Source organism: Gopherus evgoodei, chromosome 13 (assembly GCF_007399415.2).
Source record: "Gopherus evgoodei ecotype Sinaloan lineage chromosome 13, rGopEvg1_v1.p, whole genome shotgun sequence".
NCBI classification, from domain to species: Eukaryota; Metazoa; Chordata; order Testudines; family Testudinidae; genus Gopherus; species Gopherus evgoodei.
The window spans coordinates 6402388-6421707 of NC_044334.1; the positions used below are offsets into that span (position 1 = coordinate 6402388).

Sequence of the window (19320 nt, forward strand, 5' to 3'; positions counted from 1 at the left end):
TGGGGTCTGAGTCCATGACTAGGACTCCTAGGCACTACCATAAAACAAAGAAATTTACACTGCTCTTTACAAATTAACACGTGGTGGGGGTCTGATTCTGCAGCCCTTACTCTCACTCATGAGTAGAGCCCTGCAAATCTGCAGGTATCCACCGACCATTTCTGTGGAACAGATAGAAATTTTGTGTCCACATAGGGCTCTATTCATGTGTGTCAGTGGAAATACTTGTGTGAGTATTTTTACATACATTAGTAAGGTTTGCGGGATCAAACCCTTATGCCATAAGCACAGGATTGATCTGTCACTGTATTTTTTAAATTAAACACAATGCACTAGTTAAAGCATTATTTTTATGATATCCTTCCTCAACTAAAATTTATTGGGGGAGGATGGGGGAAATCAAAGACTGAGGATGGGCATCAGTATTTGGTTCAATAACATGTAACAATTAGAATAAAAGCTCATACTTAACACTTAGGGATTGAAATTCTATCAGACATTGCTAAACACTGATCAGTTTATTTTAAACCAGTTATTTAGAGTCTCTGTTGCCCTCTTTTTCTTTTGTGCTTTCACAGGCTGTGCTGCCAAAAGGCTGGGCTCATGCCAAGGGTTGAGGCAAAAATTAAATACAAATCCCAGTTAGATTTAATTCAGCAGCTAGCACAACTGATTTTTTGTCTCCCTTTTGTTTGGACAGTATCTCTCATAAACCAACTGATCTCTGAGACTGCAAACTCAGGTCTGCTTCAGGACTAATACAGCAGAGGCCTAGGACAATATTGTCTGGAAATTGCACACCAGGCAAGAGGTGGTAACTTGGAAGTGAAACAGAGTCCTTTGTATCAGGCTTAAGAATTTATCTAAAACAGCTGGTGCCACTGGCATTAACAGGCAAATAATTTTATAAGGTTAGTAATAGGATAAGTCCTCATACAGATTACTTTATAAATGTATTAGAAATTAAAATAGTTTGTGTTTTGGGGTTGTGAAGGGAAGATAAATTTGTGGGTATTAAGACAAAAGGAAAGGCAGATAAAAGCAGCAAACAGTTAAGTGATTTGCCTGTTAAGATCTAGGCTTATTTGTATTGCCCCTGTCTCCTATCCTTTTCTCCTCTTCCATTCATTCTTATTTGCCAGAACAGCTCATTACTAAAACGGGCAACAGCAGGGTTAGCTACATTCCCTTCCTATTGTCTCTTCCCCCCCTCTCCCCTTGTGGGGACAAAGCCTTTTGTGAAGAGGAAGGCCCTGGTGTAGCACTTCTATTTCTCTAAACTCTTGCTTTTTCTTATGTCTGAACATTCCTTAGGGGAGCACCAGCCGTGCGGCTGTTGCCACGGTCCTTGGGAGCTCCAGAGCTGTCGGCTTTCCAGTGGGCTGTCTGTGTCTTGTCAATTTCAAAGCCAAAGCCCTGGGAGGAACGTGAGATACTGACAGGTCGGGTCCTTGTGCCTGGGAATGACAAGCTTTCCCTTCACCAGTGAAGGGGGACGATCCGGGGATTTGAAGGGATGGGGCATTCCTAGCAAAGGCTGACTCTAAAATTGTCCTTTCCGTCCTGGAAAACCTTTTCCCTCCTAGTCTCCAATGCTGCCCCTCCTTCCATTGACAGGGACGGGTCTTAGCCCCCTCTAGCAGCAGGAGAGGGGCGGGGGAGTGGAGAGAAATTCACCCCCCTGCTCCCCGGGGCAAGGGCCTTCTGACATTTCCTGCACCCGGAGGAGCAGGCGAAGGATCCCCGACCCGCCGGCCTCCCGGCGTGTGAACGAACAAAGGCGGAGAGGGAAGGAATGGGAGGCGGGGAGACAAAGGGACGGAGGAACAGGGGAGGGCCCCCTCCGCTGCAGTCTCCGCCTTGAAGTGCCTGAGGCCGGGTTGGGCGCAGACGTTGTCTGTCTACCCCGCCCCCTCTGAGCCGGAGAGGCGCCGCCGCCGCAGAGGGGCCGGAGCCGCAGCGAGGAGGAGACACCGACGGTGAGTGGGGCCCGCTGGGGCCTGGGCTCGCCGGGAAGGGGTCTGGCTCGGGGGAGGGGGCAGCTGGAGCCGTCTCCGGCGCGCGGGCCTTGGCTGCCCTCCTTGTTGCGGCTTCCCGCCCCCGGCGGCTCCTCTGGGCTCGGCGCGCGCCCTGCCCGAGGGGGCGGTGGGACCCGCCTCAGGCTGGGGGGAGCGGGAGCCCGCGGCCGGGGGTTTGTCCGTGTCCCGCCTAGGCGGGCGGCTGGGTGAGGGGCGGGGGCCCCTCGGCGGCCTAGTGATTCCCCCCCCTCCCGCTCTGGCGTTGCCGAGGTGACAGCGAGCGGGCAGCGTGCCCGAGTGGCGTGTGCCATGGCTCCGCCTGACCCTCTTCCCCGCGGGGGCCGGAGCCAGGGCTGCGGTGCGTTTCCACAGCCCCGCTCGGGCCCAGAGCGCTGGCCGCACTCCGCGAACTGCGGGGGGGCGAGAGCCGCACCGGGCGGCGAGCGGGAGTCAACTGGTGTGTGGGGAGGGAGCGCGTCGGCCCGGGAGATCAGAGCCGGTCTCGTCCCCGCCAGGAAGTGTTACGGGATCTTACAGCCCCTGCAGAGCCGAGGGGGGTTTCCACGGTGCCCGCGGAAAGGCCTGCGCCTAGGAAACTGTCAAACTTTGTCTCGGGCTTGGAAGGCGCAGCCCTGTCTTCAGCCCTTTGTGATCTGAATCGTTGTTTTTTTTCTGGGGTGTCTAGGTGTTGGCACATGCCCCTCATGATTATTTGCTAGATGTTGATACATGGCTTATTTATCAGTCGTCTGATTTTCTTTAAAAAGGCTACCCTGAGTTTCATGTTTTAAGCCAGGGGTTGGCAACCTTTCAGAAGTGGGGTGCCGAGTCTTCATTTATTCGTTCTCAATTTAAGGTTTCGTGTGCCAGTAATACATTTTAACGTTTTTAGAAGGTCTGTTTCTATAAATCTATAATATATAACTAACCAATTGTTGTATGTAAAGTAAATAAGGCTTTAAAAATGTTTTAAGAAGCTTAATTTAAAACTGAATTAAAATGCAGAGCCCCCCGGACTGGTGGCCAGGACCCGGGCAATGTGAGTGCTACTGGAAGTCGGCACATGTGCCATAGGTTGCCTACCTCTGTTTTAAGCTTTGTTCCCTATGTTTCCATTATTTCTGAAAATTACTTATCTGCAGATGACATCCACATGTGCCACCTCACCAGCTAGGGAACTTGTGCCACTATCAATTATTGTGTTAGAATCAAAAGTGGGTCTAGCAGCTTCTTAGTGGCTGTGGTATTTGGGGATTTTTTTTTTTTTTTTGGTCTCTCCCTAAACCAGACAAGGGGAAGAAGCATTGCCTAGTGGTTAAACATAGTACAGCACCAGGAGAATTGAGTTATTTTCCTTTCCTAACTCTGGGCAGGCCACACAAACTGTGCCATGCCTTATCTTTCTACCCCCATTTTACAGCTGAGGTAACTAAGGGCATTCAGAAATTGCTCTGAGATCATTGGGGGTGAAGAGTTAAAGTGTGGTGTATGTGTTGTAAAAACAAGGATAGGAGGTAATGTTATAAATACCTTTTAGGGAAAGTAAACACAAAGAGAGGAGGACTGCAGGAGAGGAAATACAGGGAGAGAACCTTAATGGCTGGTGTTCTGTTGTGTATTTTAGTTAAAGAACTCATGTATACAATCTTAACTTTTCTGTTGAAACTGTCAATGCCGGAGAGTAAATTCTCTTTTCTTCCTGATACAACATGAAATGGAATTGCAAATGAAGAGAAATTGAGCAACATATTTGGTTATTTTTCTTTAACAACAAGGGATCTTGGGCCTTGTCTATACCACAATGTTTTGTCGTCAAAAGTTAGCTTTCGTCGACAAAGCAGAGGAATACACAGAACAGTGCTCCTCCCGCCAATTTAACTCCCCTGCTATGCTGACAGAATAAAACTACCTTGCTAAGTGGCACAGAGCTCTTTGTGACATAATTAAAGCAACACAGTGCACTGTCTACATTGACACTTACTTATGTCACCCCAACTGGCCTCCAGGAGGTGTCCCACAGTGCCCATCATGACTGCTCTGGTCAGCAGTTTGAACTCCACTGCCCTGCAGATATGCAGGCATGTGCCCTTCCCCAGCTTAAAGGCTCAGGAATTTTAGAAGTTCCTCTTCCTATTTGATCATGATCAGCGTGGACTGTTCACATAGCATCTTCCCAACTGACCAGATGCTGGCTTTCCACATCAGACGCATTCCTGCAGGGAGTACACTGGAGCTGTTGGGTCTGTGGGGAGAGCTTTGCTCAAGCTGTAGGAACTTTTGATATCTATGAGCAGATTGCTTGTGGTGTGCAGAAGAGACACGAAAGGGACATGCAGCAGTGCTGTGCTAAGATCAAGGAGCTGAAGCAGGCCTACCAGAAGGCAAGCGACAGCAACAATGACTCTCGTGCAGTGCTGGAGACATGCCATTTCTACAAAGAGCAGTGTGTCATTTATGACAATGACCACACCAACAAGAGCCCCATGGATACTTCACGGGGACTGGAGGCTGCGGCCAGCAAAGTCATCCATGAGGACAAAGTGGTGGATGAGGCAGTGGAGTTGGAGGAGGATGTAGAACATGCAACAGGGTCATCTGGTGGCATGGGAAACCAGGACTGACTTTTGATTCTAGAGGTGTATAGCCAGTCCTATCAGCCTGGCTCCTGTGCTCATGAAGCAGGAGATGGAAGCTCTGGTAAGCATGCATTTTGCTTTGATACTACACAGTGTTAGCCATTGAGATCTCACTTACTTTATTATATGGTAAAGGAGGGATAAGGGATAGAAATTAACCACAGAGTCTATGCAGTGGGGGCCTAGGGGAAAAGTTTGTTAGTGTACACAGGGATGTCCTGAGAATCTTCCATAGAGATTGCTAGGAAACATTTGTGTAGGTACTCTACAATCCTGTGCTGAAGGCTCCTTGGCAGAGCTATTTGTTTCTCCCCCCGCTGTAGGAAACTTTTCTGTGCTAACTGGCAATTATTTCTGCAGGGACCAAAGCGGCAAACAGGTGAGCAGCATACAGACCCAGTCTGAAGCTGCATGCATACAGGAAATGCACCCTTGCATCCTGGGTTACCCTCAGGAGTGAGATATCGGGTTCGATTACCTCAGCCTATGGAAAAGGGTGCCAGTATTCAGAATACTCTCCCTACACGCATGTAATGATCCTCTTCGCAAACCACCTAGACCCTTTGTCCTTTCTTGCCCTTTTCCCCCTTCCCAACCCCACCCTCCCCACAGAACGTACCATATTTGGGACACTCTTTTTGGCTTATGCAAATGTGCCCTTGAGGACTATCTCCTGCACGCTGGCGGAGCACCTCCATCAGCTAAACAGGCGAACCAGAAGGAGTAAGGAGGATAAGTTTAGAGAGGTGCTGCAGTCAACAGATTGAGCACGTAGTGAAACAAGAGCATGGAGGGAGCCACTTAATGAAAAACTCAGGCTGGATATCTTGGAAAGTAGACATGGGCAGGAGCGGATTATAGATGAATAGGAACGGATAATAACACTACTGGAGAGTCAGAGAGCACCCCTTGTAATCCACACCTAGAGAATGGTTTCATGATGAAAGCTGAAGTTACACACAGCTGTGAGAGCATGAACCAAGAGACTGCTCCTCATTGCTATGTCACCTGTTTGAAAAACAATACACTTTATCCTTTTTTTAAAGTCTAGTCTTTGAAACAAAATGAGTCTTTATTTGTGTCATGCACATGGTAGTTGCTGCTAAAATTCAAGCACAGTGGCTATAGGCAAAAGCATTTGCTCACTACAATGAAAGCTCAGAAAGCAAGCATTACGAGGATCATTTTAGGTGGTTAAGTAAACATTGCCTGACCAAATGCATCACATAAAGACACATTACTGGTGCTTGTTGTCAAAATGCTCCTTCACATTTTCACCGATTCTGATAGCACCCCACCCCACCCCCCGGAGCTGCTTTAATTGCCCTTGTATCTGGCTGCTCGAAATCAGCAGCCAGATAATCCACGTAGAGCTCTCCCCATGGGGAAACATTTCCTCTTTTGCTTCGCAGATGTTATGCAGAGCATAGCAGGCTGCTGTGACCATCGGAATATTTTCCTCACTGAGGGCTAACCTCCCAAAAAGGCATCATCAGCAACATTTTAATCTGCCAAAGGCACATTCAGTGGTCATTTGGCACCTGCTGAGCCTGTTGTTGAAGTGCTCCTTGCTGCTGTCTAGGTTCCTGGTGTAAGGATTCATGAGCAACAGGAGCAAGGGATTGGCAGGGTCTCTCTTGATCACTATGGGCCTTTATACATCCCCCATTGGAACGTTCTGGTCTGGAAAGAAAGTCCCAGTGTGCAACTTTCTATACTGTCCAGTATTCCAATAGCATCCATGCATCATGAACTTTCTCTGACCAACTGAAACTGATGTCAATAAAACAGTCCCAGTGATCCACCAGCACCCTGCAAGACCATGGAGTAGTAGCCGTTTCGGTTGATGTACTCTGTTGCAAGATGGTCTGGGGCCAAAATTTGGATATGGATATGCTTGTCATCTATCATCCTGCTGCAGCTAGGGAATCCCATTGCAGCAAAGTCATCAGCTGTTTCCTGCACATTACCCAGCGTCATAATCCTTTATAGCAGTATGTGTTTAATGGCCCTGCACACTTGCATCACTGCAACCCCCATAGTGGACTTTCCAACTCCAAACTAATTCACGACTGACTGGTAGCAGTCTGGATTTGCCAGCTTCCACACAGCGATCTTCACTCACTCTGAAGGCAGCTCTCATTCTGGTTTCTCTGCATCACAAGGCAGGGGCGAGCTCTGCACACAGTTCCAGGAATGTGGCTTTGCGCATCTGAAAGTTCTGCAGTCACTGCTTGTCATCCCATACACCCATTATGATGCGATCCCACCACTCAGTGCTTGTTTCCCGACCCCAGTACCAAGGGTCCACTCTGGCAAGCTGTTCCGTGAATGCCAGCACCAGTCTTGAATTATTTATTTCCCTGGCAGACAGCAGGTCAGGCATCTCTGTTTCACAGCTCATGAAATACAGCAGGACCATCTGCATTGTGCTCATAACACTCATCAGCAGAATGGTCAGCAGCTCAGGATCCATGATGTCAAGCAGAGATAGCGGGCACACAGTTTACAGAGGTCGTTAAAAAATGGTACACATCAGAATGGGAAGCCTGCGGAATTATGGGATGGAAAAAATTGCATGATGGGATGGTGAGCATGCCCCCATGATGCACTGTGATCCGTTCCCAGATCTCCCAGCGGCAGAGGGTGGCAAGTTGCACAGTAGGATACCCACAATGCAACACTCTGTCGATGCAAGAACTCCGACTGTGGATGCGCTCTGCAGGCACAAGGAACGTTGTATGGATGTGCACAGACAATGTAATTTAAAGCAGCATATGGTCATTGACTTAACTCTGTTGTGTACACAGGGCTTTAGTCTTCGCCATGTGTAAGTGTTTAGTTACTGGCAAGTCTGTGGTTCTTTGCATACTTAAAATACATGATAGTCATAAAGTGCTAGTGGAAACAACAGTGTGATTGGGTTATTAGTCCTTCTGTAATTTAAAATAGCAACATTGCAGTCTATCTTTGTTTCACTCAATACGTAATAAAGGCTTTATTGTATTGTTGGGTCTGCATTAAACTTCAGTGTGTGTGATATATTTTCCCCTTTAATATAGAGTTGTGGGTATAAATTCTTTTTGAATTGTAGATCACCACTAGGGTCAGCTTTGCTGATTGTTGTATGGTTATATTGAGTATGTGTGTTTTGTCCCTTTCATAGAGTCCTTTATAATCGGAATTTTTTCTGTTCCTGGAGGTTTGTCTTAGAGTGAGTCAGTGAGGTGAGGTAGGGCATAGTTAGGGAAAAGTGCAAAGTTCTCTAGTTTTTTAGATTATTAGGTCTTTGGAACTGGAGGGCTAAATCCATTTGAACTGAATCAGTATAAAATACTGCATTTCATATTAACAAAAACTAGTTTGAAGTAGTGTCACTGATACATCCCTGTTCCTGTAGCACTCATGTATGGTTTTTTGTTTAGCTGAATGTGGCTAATGCCAATTAACACTTAATTACTGTAGTTGCAACTTTTTTTTGTTAAATTTTGCATGACATTCCTGCATAATAGAAATTAGAGGAAGAGAAGCTGTCTTTGGTACGATCTAGTCTATCCCCTTCTCATCCAAGTGCAGGATTGTTCTGTGCACTATGCTCTCCAGACTGATTTGGGCCTTGGTCCTGCAAGTGTGCACTACCTTAAGCTCATACACGCAAGTAGTGCTGTTGATGTCAATAGGATTACTCATGTATGTAAAGTTAAACATGTCTTTGTTGGATCCGGTCCTTAAAATCTACTTAAAATGGGGCTTTCAACTCTTCTTTCAGGAGATCATTCCATTGCCCTCAATCTCTCTCTCAATTTTTTCCTGATATTTAGCCTAAATTTTCCCTTGCTTAAAAAGATGTTGCCCACTTAAAAATCATGTGTTTAAAAACAACTTTCTTTATTCATGTTACCAACAACTGTATATTAAAGATGAAATAATTTATTGATTAAATTTACTTGTCACTGGTTATGCTATTTCTTTACTTTTTGCATTTCAGCTTGAAAAGTCAAGTAACTTTCAATTGTAGGCTTTTGCTTCATAATGTTACCAGCTCTTGTGATTTTTTTTCAATTTTTTTTTTTTTTTTAATCATGTCTTGTGATATTTGGTGCTTTTCTTAAAGCCCCACCTCCTGGAGTGAGGTGATTACTTGTGAATCTCAGTTTTCTTTTTTAAAGAAAAGTATATTTTTTAGCCCTTATGGTTGTGGAGAAAAGCTTGAAAACATGAACCCCAAAGGTTCAGTGACAAGAAGGCAACTAATATTTTTTTATTTTTAAAAATCATAGGATTTTCAAGTCCATCACATTGTGGGAAATAGAATCATGATTTTTGAACGTATAGGGTCAGCAGTATTGTGTTCTGAGTGCCGTGATGTTTTGGGTTTCAAATACTACAAAGGATTGTGCTGGTTTAAATAAAAAATATAAGAGAAAACAGTTCTTAACGTATGGAAACGCTTATACTGATCTTAACTTAACTTGCTTGCTTACGTTTTAAAAGGGGAAGTACTTATGTATGTGGGGGAAAAAATACAGACTGCCTTGTTTACACTACCATGTTATATCACGTAGTAAAATAAACACCTTTTTTCCTAGTGCAGATGCAACTTTAAGTGGAAGATTGACTAGCACCACTTCCTGGGAGGCTTGAGTGTTAATTGGGGATCTTCTATCCAAGTTCTGACCTAGCCCAAATCTACTTAGCATATGATTAATGGTGATGGATGTCAACACCTAGGGCGGCTTGACTTTTCTTCCTTGTAGTTTAATGTTCTTTTCTTTGTTCCTTTAGTTATGTCAAGGTTTTTCTTGAAATTAATTGAGAATATTTCACCTTAGATCTTTGTCAAGAAAAACTCATGTCATCTGTCTCCTCAGTATAATTTTTCAAATTCTCCTTTCTTCATCTGTCTAAAAGATTCAGGTCAAATGTTAACTCGGTACCTTAAATGCAAGCTTTTGGATGTTTGAATGAATGCAGTGGTTTTCAAACTGGGGTAGATGAGTTTTCGTCAGGGTATGTGAGAAAAATCCTGTAGTGGTGGACAACGCACTCTACTTAGTAAGACTTGGCAATCAAGCAGAGGTATATTATGACCCTATCTCAGATGGAGGAATGCAGTAGACTGCATAATTTGGAAAGGGACATGCAGCCTAATAGTTTGAAAACCACTGAATTAATGTAAGCTTTGTTTAGGCTTTTGACATTCCTTTAGAGTCTCTTGGCATTGCTGACATGTAGAAAACTGTTGGGATCCTCATTGGTTACTTCATTGAGTGTGTTAGCATGTCCAGAAATGCCTCTGTTGGATGCAGTTTTGTTGTTTATAATGCTTTGGTGATGATCTCAGCTGCCTAAGCTAGGTGCCAGTTCCCGGTGGAGTAGGTGAGGCACCACTCCTCTCTTTTTGATCAACAGTATCAGAACCAGCCCTGCAGGTCACGTAATGTCTGCCTTCTGAAGTAGATCTTGATTTCGGGGTTTTGCTGGTAGAGAGAGAAGTAAGGGAGGAAAATAGTGGAATGTGAGCATATCACATTTCTTCTCTCATCCTTCCCCCGCTGCCAACCTCATGTCACCCCCCAATTAATAGCTTAAAATTATGATTAACTTTATTCCTTGCTCTGTACTCTGAGCAATTCCTCACATGTTCTAGGTTCTTCCAAAATGACTGCTGGGGAATATTAAATTGGACACAGAAATTACGGATTTTAAGGACTCTTAAGTGTTGGAAGGAAAAATTCTCTAGATAACCAGTTTTACTTAATAGTGATTGGGTGATAGGTCCCATTTGTGGAAACATGAAGAGTTTAACTGAGAAATATTAACTTTCACCTTCGTTTATAACACACAGAACTTCTCAGCAGCCAGAAAATATTCTAATAAAATTCAATATTGACTATGGAGAGGACTAGCAATTCTTAAATAGATTGATCTACAGTCTCCTTGAGTTACTACTGTCTTGCCAGCAGCCTTTCAAGGCATGTGGTTCTCCCACAGCACTTGTCAAAGTTACTGGGCTAAATGCATCTCTGACTCTTTCTAGTCTTAGACCGTCACCTCTCTTGGTAATCACATGATTCTCACACTGGACCTTTAGCCAGACAGGACAGAGTTGAGCTGGAGCCAGGCCGGAGCCATTGGGTGGGAGCTCCAGCTGCATTGTCACCTACCAGCTGAAGCCCACATCAGTGGGCCCCCCCAACTGCCTTCCCCTTTAATTCCTCAGCCGTGGAGGAATTGTTCTAACTGCTCCCTCCACTCCCAGAGCCATCTAAGTATCAAAATTAATGTTTATTCTGGAAAGTGGCCTCCGTGCTTCAGCTCCTTCACTTACAATTACATCAATCAGTTAGAAGCCTGAGGTGCTGGATGTCCTTGTTTATATGCATTCAGTTTTTGAGAAAAACAGGAGCTGGTGGTATTATGACCAGATCCTACCTTTTGTGCCTTAACTACTTTCACTCCCAAACTTCCATCAGAACGGCACATTTTTAACAATTTAGACACTCTGCTCAAATTGATGCACACTAAAATTTCAGTCTGCATCACAAACTGCATTTATTTAGCAAGGGGTATATATATTTCAGTGCCAGGAGAATATCTGCAGTGGTTGTATCTACGCTGTTTGTATCTACACACACTTTTAAAGGTAGGGGTGACAGCAAATCCTTGTCTTTTAGGGGATCTATACAATCAAAATTTCCATGCTGTTCACCTTTCCCATGAGGGTTAAGAGATTTCAGGATCCATCTAACTAAGGGTAGAAATTGGTTGTTTTGTAAGCTAATGGGACCAAAGATTTCCCAGTGACCAATCGTATCCCTTCCTTTTGTTCTCTTGTCAGCATTCTGCTCATTAAATTAATATTTTTCCCAGCAGGACTTAATCTCCTTATGTTGAAAGGAAATTGTTTTAGTGACTCCACCTAGTTACAGGTAGGAGGAAGGAACCTTTTTATCACACAGTACCTAGATGCAAGGCTGTTGAGATTCCTTCTTTGGTTCCCCTTGAAAAGTTCAGAAGGAAAAAGTAGATATTAAGGAATGACTAATTTAAAAGGGATAAGATGAGTGAAAAGTTCTTCTGTTTCCTAATCCTAGAGCCTCAGTCAGGACAGACTCATGTATGCTTAAGATAAGGGACTCTCTACTCTTTCAATAAATTACAGCAGCTGTAGATTTTATAATGTATGTAGGACTTTAAATAACAGAATATACACTAACAACTGAACCAGGGTATTACACCTTAGCACTGTACATTCTGCAAATTTAGGCTTTTTATCAGCTATTTCCCTCTGTTAATTAAAGGTGGGAAAATTTAGCAACTGTGTGTTGAAATGGCAACATAGCTTTACAAAGAATTACTCATAATGCCCTGACCCAAAGTCTATAACAGTTCAAAATGGCCTCTTATTTATCTTTCTAATACTTGACTGTGGAAAGTGAAGTGCATAGTTCTTCATGGTTCTCTGGTGCATTCCATCTAGGGATCTTAGAGCACGTCGGAATTTGAATTAATTAAGCGCTTAGTTAAGTAACCATCCCTCTTTTACAGATGGGTAAACTGAGGTACAGAGGTGAAGTGACAGTCGTATAGGAAGTATGTGGCAGAGCCAGGAATAGAACTCAGATCTCTACATAGAATTTAAGCCTTTCTGGGATGCTCGGATAGATAATTCATGTCTGAAAAGTGATTTGAGATCTTGGGCCTTCTACTGCATCCTCCATCCAAAGCATCTCCTGGCGCCTTTACTGTGCCTTAGCCTATACTTCCTCCCGGCAAGCCTCTACTTCCTCCCACAACTCCCCCCACCCCCCGCCCCAAACAAATCCTTGTTGTATACCCAGTTTTAAATGAGATGATGTACTATGCAGGGTGAAGAGAAAAGAATACAAAAAATGGGTACAGGATGATCAAGAGGTCTCATTAATATGTTTCAAGTTTACAAACTCAATGAGTGGTACAGAAAGAGCTAAAGATGAAATATATAGAGACAATATGCATAATTTGTAACATTTTGTTAATATTAGATGTGACAGTGAGGTGTAGAATCTATTAAACTCTCAGATATGAAAATCTATGTAGATTGTTAGTTAATAAGTAACATTGTGTTTGTTCACGACTTTGAAGCTGGTCAGACCAAGATTGTGGTGCTTATATATTAGTTCCAAGGAAGATGGGTTAATCCCTGTAAATCCCTGATGACTGTGTAATATTGGCAAGGGAGACAGTAGAACTGGAGAACAAATTGCAACAATTGCAAACACTTTCATGTGATAGTGGTTTGGAAGTGAACACATCTAAGATGAACTGGATGTGGAATGAGCATTGTGCAGCAGGAATCATCACTCTAAATGGGAAAGTAATTGAGGAGGTTGACAAATATATTTAGCTGGGTCAGCAGCTCAACAGAGACTACTCATCCAAAGGGGAATGCAGTAGGAGGAGAAAGGTGGGGTAGGCAAGTTTCAACAAAAGAAAGACATCGTTAACAGATGATAAACTGCCCAAGAAGAAGAGGAAAGAACTGTTTACTACTGTTCTACCAGCAATGATATACGGACCGGAAGGCTGGTCAATGACAAAAGTGGAGGAAGAAAAATTTGCAGTCACCAGAGAGCAGTGGAAAGGCGAATGTGTAAGATATCACCCCATGATCACATACTGAATGAGGAGATCAGAAGTATACAGAGGTGACCGATGTAGTGCAGGCGATGTACAACACAAAGTGGACATGGGTGGGTCCTGTAGTCTGCGGGCAAGACAATAAGTGGACAACCCGCATCAGTGACTCAATCCCCAGTGACCACAAGCAACTGCTGGGCAGACCAAAAAAGTGCTGGGCTGATCCCATGACAAAACTCTTTGCCCAGAAATGGCAAGAACGTGCTGGCAACAAAACGGAATGGTGTGGCATCGATTTGTATTCGTAGAGGGATGGACAGGGACAAGCTGGACAAAGGTGAAATTTTATATCTGTTTAAACAAGAGATTCTCAGCTCCTGGCTCTGGAGCTTCAAAAGGCATGTGGCAGCCTTGCCGACAGCACTCATTGTGTTCATGAGTCTGATCAGCACGCTCTTTGTTCTCTGTCTCTGGTGAGACTGTAGGGGGAGTGTTTAAAAAACGGGACTGCTGTTGCTTTGACCTATCCTTCATGGTTCCAAAGAGGAGAGGTGGGAGAGGAGGGAAGCAACATTACTTCCCCTTTCAGAATCCAGGAAGACCGTAACAGGTGAGGGAGAGAGAACTCCTTCCCTCTTATCTCCCTTCTTCTCAGGAACTATAAGGGTACGTCTACACTACGGTATTAATACAATTTTACATAAATCGGTTTTCTAAAACAGATTGTATAAAGTCGAGTGCACGCGTCCACACTAAGCACGTTAATTTGGCGGTGTGCGTCCATGGTCCGAGGCTAGCGTTGATTTCCGGAGCGTTGCACTGTGGGTAGCTATTCCATAGCTATCCCATAGTTCCCGCAGTCTCCCCCACCCCTTGGAATTCTGGAGTGAGATCCCAGTGCCTGATGGGGCAAAAATCATTGTCGCGGGTGGTTCTGGGTAAATGTCGTCAGTTATTCCTTCCTCCGGGAAAGCAACGCCAGATAATCATTTCACGCCTTTTTCCCTGGATTGCCCTGGCAGACGCCATAGCACGGCAACCATGGAGCTCGTTCAGCTTTTTTTTTTTTTACAGTCACCGTATGTGTACTGGATGCCGCTGACAGAGGCGATACTCCAGCGCTACACAGTGGCATTCCTTTGCTTTTGCATGATAGCAGAGACGGTTATCAGTCGGTCTGTACCGTCTGCTGCCATTGTAAATTGGCAATAAAATGACAGTTATCTGTCGTTCTGTACTGTCTGCTGCTATCATGGGTGCCTGTGGCTGAGGTCAGATGGGGGTGCAAAGGCAAAAATGGCAATGACTCCCCGAGTCAATCCCTCCTTTATGGTTTCTAAAAATAGTCCTGCCTAGAATATGGGGCAAGTGTACTAGAGAACCAGTGTATCAGAGAGTACAGCTGCTCCGTGTCAGATCCCGCAGAAATGATGAGCTGCATGCCATTCACGGGGGGGGTGCGCCTGCAACACCACCACACATTGCTTCCCTTCTCCCCCAACCTTCCTGGGCTACCGTGGCAGTGTCCCCCCATTTGTGTCATGAAGTTATAAAGAATGCAGGAATAAGAAACAGTGACTTGTTAGTGAGATAAAATGAGGGGGAGGCAGCCTCCCCATGCTATGACAGTCCAGGCAGGATATTAAGCGGTGCAGGGGAGAGGAGCCCAGCATCCCGCTGCTATGACAGTCCAGGCAGTACAGAATCTTTTCTTTACACATGAAAGGGAGGGGGCTGATGGAGCTCAGCCCCCAGTTGCTATGATGAGGACAGTTACTAGCCGTTCTGTCCCATTTACTGGGAATGACCAGGAATCATTTCTATTTTTACCCAGGCGCCCCCAGCCAGCCTCACCTGAGGCCAGCCAGGAGCACTCACGGGCTGATGGTGGCAATGGATAGCAGTCATATTGTACCATCTGCCGCCGGGGAAGGGAGAAGAGCGGATACTGCTCTTCAGTGCTGCAGCATCACGTCTACCAGCAGCATTCAGTAGACACAGGGTGACATTGGGAAAAAAAGTCAAGAAACGATTTCTTTCCCTTTTCTTTCATCTGGTGGGGGGAGGGAGTAAATTGACGAGCTATACCCTGAACCACGCCGGACAATGTGTTTGAACCTACAGGCACTGGGAGCTCAGCCAAGAATGCAAATAGTTTTCGGAGACTGCTGTGGACTGTGGGATAGCTGGAGTTCTCAGTACCCCCTTCCTCCCTCCATGAGTGTCCATTTGATTCTTTGGCTTTCTGTTAACGCTTGTCACGCAGCACTGTGTAGCCTGGAGATTTTTTTCAAACGCTTTGGCATTTCGTCTTCTGGAACGGAGCTGTGATAGAACAGATTTGTCTCCCCATGCAGCGATCAGATCCAGTATCTCCCGTATGGCCCATGCTGGAGCTCTTTTTGTATTTGGGACTGCATCGCCACCCGTGCTGATCAGAGCTCCACACTGGGCAAACAGGAAATGTAATTCAAAAGTTCACGGGGCTTTTCCTGTTTACCTGGCCACTGCATCCGAGTTCAGATTGCTGTCCGGAGTGGTCACAGTGGAGCACTGTGGGATACCGCCCGGAGGCCAATACCATCGATTTGCAGCCACACTAACCCTAATGTGATATGATAATACCGATTTTAGCGCTACTCCTCTCGTTGGGGAGGAGTACAGAAACCAATTTAAAGAGCCTTTCATATCGATATAAAGGGCTTCGTAGTGTGGATGGGTGTGCCGTTAAATCGGTTTAACGCTGCTAAAATCGATTTAAATGGGTAGTGTAGACCAGGCCTAAGACTCCCTCAGTTACAGAGAACCAACAAATACTCATGGTGCAGTATGCTAATATGCTTTGTGATGATGTGGGATCAGTCGTGACAAAGCAACATGATGTGACTGTTATGTGTGTGTCTACAATTCATTTGGTGAAGTGGCTCTTTAAAGTTGATTAACAGATCAAAACCAGTGCCCAGTGGACATTACTTGAAGATGTATTATAATACAATTTATAGCTTTAAACCTTGGTGAGCATAATCCTTAACTAGCATTATCAAGGTCACCCTAACTAGTAGTATTTATCTGTCAAGATGTGCTGTGTAGGCAGATAAATACCTTTTAAGGAGAAACTTCTTAACTTAATAGTGAGAATCTTTTGGTTTATATTTTTTAGACAGTTTGAAATGCAATTTACCATGTTAGTCTGTGCATTTACTAAAAATCTTATGCAGTAAATGAGTTTCCTGCAATGGTCTTAATAGTTTCCAGTCTTCTGAAGGCAGGTCAGAAGTGCAAAAGATTGAAACAAATTTCATTCAATTTACTTTAAAGAGACATAACTATTAAAATATCAGAGGTGTGCATATCCAGAAATATGTCCCTAAAGAGAGAATACAGAGAGTATATTTTATAAAATATAGAATGACTCATAATGCTAATCTGGCCTGAACTTTACAAAAATTTCAAGAGAAAAATCATGCTTTGTGATTCAAACAGGGTAAATATGCTCTGCATGAAGACAGAATTCTTCTTTTCATGCTACGGATAGTGTAGTTCTGGTTGGAATATGTTGAAGTGCAATTATAATTAGAAAAGTAGCTATGATAACTCATAGAAAAGTGAAAATGGCAACAGCAGATCTTTCTTATCTGAGAAAAGTGTTTAGTTTACTGATGAAATTAGGGTTTTATTCCTTGTGGCTCTGCAAAGTCAACATTGTTATGGAAGAGTGAGCTGAACCCTATTCTACCTTGTCCATCATCAATTGAATTGTTAAGCAGGTTTCAAATGCAAAATATTTACTGTTGATACATGAACTGCAAATAGCACAATCACGTAGCAGGCTGGATTTTTTGTGCTGGCAGTTACCAAAACATTCTTGTAAGCTGAGCAAATGTGATCTGGTGTTAGTAAGAAATAATAAACATAGAACTGTACAATGCAGATGTTTTAGTGTAGCTTTTTTATATCAGAACTGCTTTTTAAGAACATGTCTCAAATCAACAGGTTAAAAAAAATTAGGACGATTCATAGTACCAGCATTAAATGACATACGTGGTATGTAGGGAGACAAAACAATATTGATGTAACCTTCTAAACTTTGGGCTACTCATTACTGTACTATCTTGACTTATCCTATGTTGACTACAAGTAGCCAAACATGGACTCCAAAATGCCAGCCTATATAATGTGGTCTGAAATTTTATTCATTTATTTTGATTTAAGTAATAACTAAAGAAATCTGTCTCAAGTTTTGTGTCCTAATACATCACTAACAATACAGTTACCATTTTAATCCTGCTGAGATGTTAACAGTTGATTAATTTAGTTTAAAATGACCCTCATACAAAGGCTGTTGCATCAATGCTGGCTGTTGCATTTTGCTTTATTATTTGAGATGCTTACAGCTTTTTTCCTGGCTAGCATCCACCTTACACTTGTTACTGTTTCAATAAAAGTTTGCAGCTAAAAATACAGATTGATTCTTGCACTCAGTCACATGTCAAGTTCAGCAAAGCATCTAATTGCCAAGTAGCTAATTATCTTAAGTGGGTATGTACATGGAGAGATTTCATAGTACCAAAATGGTTGTATTTTAAATAGTAAGTGGGTAAGAACATAAAGTGCATTGTGGATTACATAGGAACAATTCTGTAAAATGAATGTATGCAGACTTTCAGATTCATCTTTTGGTTTAATTATTGTAATACTAGCACTGACTTTGACGCTTAGTGGGATATTGTATACCAAAGTATTCTTTCATTGAAAATGTGTAGGCCAACATTTTCAAAAGTGTTTAGTGATTTTGTGTGTCAGTTTTTGGGTTCTCAACTTGACACCTTAGTATGAGAGGGAAAGGAGGCCAGGCGAGCTGGCTGTATTTTAAAGAAGCCTCATTGAGGGCATAGGAACAAACCATCCTGATGTGCAGAAAGAATAGCAAATATGGCAGATGACCAGCTTGGCTTAACAGAGAAATCTTCGGTGAGTTTAAACACAAAAAGGAAGCTTACAAGAAGTGGAAACTTGGACAGATGACTAGAGAGGCATATAAAAATATTGCTAGAGCATGCAGGGGTGTAATCAGGAAGATCAAAGCCCAATTGGAGTTGCAGCTAGCAAGATATGTAAAGGGTAACAAGAATGTCAGGGAAAGTGTAGGACACTTACTGAATGGAGGAGGCAACCTAGTGACATGATGATGTGGAAAAAGATGAAGTTCTCAATGCTTTTTTGCCTCAGTCTTCACAGACAAGGTCAGCTCCCAGACTGCTGCACTGGGCAGCACAGTACGGGGAGGATGTGAGCAGCCCTCAGTGGTGAAAGAACTGATTGGGGACTATTTAGAAAAGCTGGACATGCACAAGTCCATGGGCCTGGAAGCAATGCATCCGAGGGTGCTGAGGGAGTTGGCTGATGTGATTGCAGAGTCATTGGCCATTATCTTTGAAAACTCATGGCGATTGGGGAGGTCCCGGACGATTGGAAAAAGGCAAATATAGTGCCCATCTTTAAAAAAGGGAAGAAGGAGAATCCGAGGAACTACACAGCCTCATCTCAGTCCCTGGAAAAATCATGGAGCAGGTCCTCAAGGAATCCATTTTGAATTACTTGTAGGAGAAGAAGGTGATCAGGAACGGTCAGCATGGATTTACCAAGGACAAGTCATGCCTGACCAACCTGATTGCCTTCTATGAGATAACTGGCTCTATGGATATGGGGAAAGCAGTGGATACACCTGGATGTTAACAAAGCTTTTGATATGATCTCCCACAGTATTCTTGCCAGGAAGTTGAAAAAGTATGGATTGGATGAATGGATTATAAGGTGGATACAAAGCTGGCTAAATCGTTGGGCTCAATAGGTAGTGATCAATGGCTTGATGTCTAGTTGGCAGCTGGTATCAAATGGAGTGCCTCGAGGTTGGTCCTAGGGCCAGTTTTGTTCAACATCTTCATTAATGATCTGGATGATGGAATGGATTGCACCATCAGCAAGTTTGCTGATGACACTAAGCTGGGGGGAGAGGTAGATACGCTGGAGGGTAGGAATAGAGT

The 19320-nt window shown here is 43.8% G+C and overlaps 1 protein-coding gene across 18 annotated transcripts in view; it reads left to right on the plus strand.

Annotated features, from left to right (window-relative positions):
* The first annotated feature begins 1771 nt into the window (after nt 1-1771).
* CLIP1 (CAP-Gly domain containing linker protein 1) overlaps nt 1772-19320 on the plus strand; it is a 123791-nt gene continuing 106242 nt past the window's right edge. For 3 of the 18 annotated variants that reach the window (XM_030583045.1, XM_030583047.1, XM_030583041.1), the window contains exon 1: nt 1780-1979. The gene's annotated coding sequence lies outside the window, so the exon portion shown is untranslated. Of the gene's footprint in view, nt 1980-19320 lie in introns of all 18 variants that reach the window. The other 15 variants (XM_030583038.1, XM_030583043.1, XM_030583042.1 and 12 more) reach the window with 10 other exon arrangements.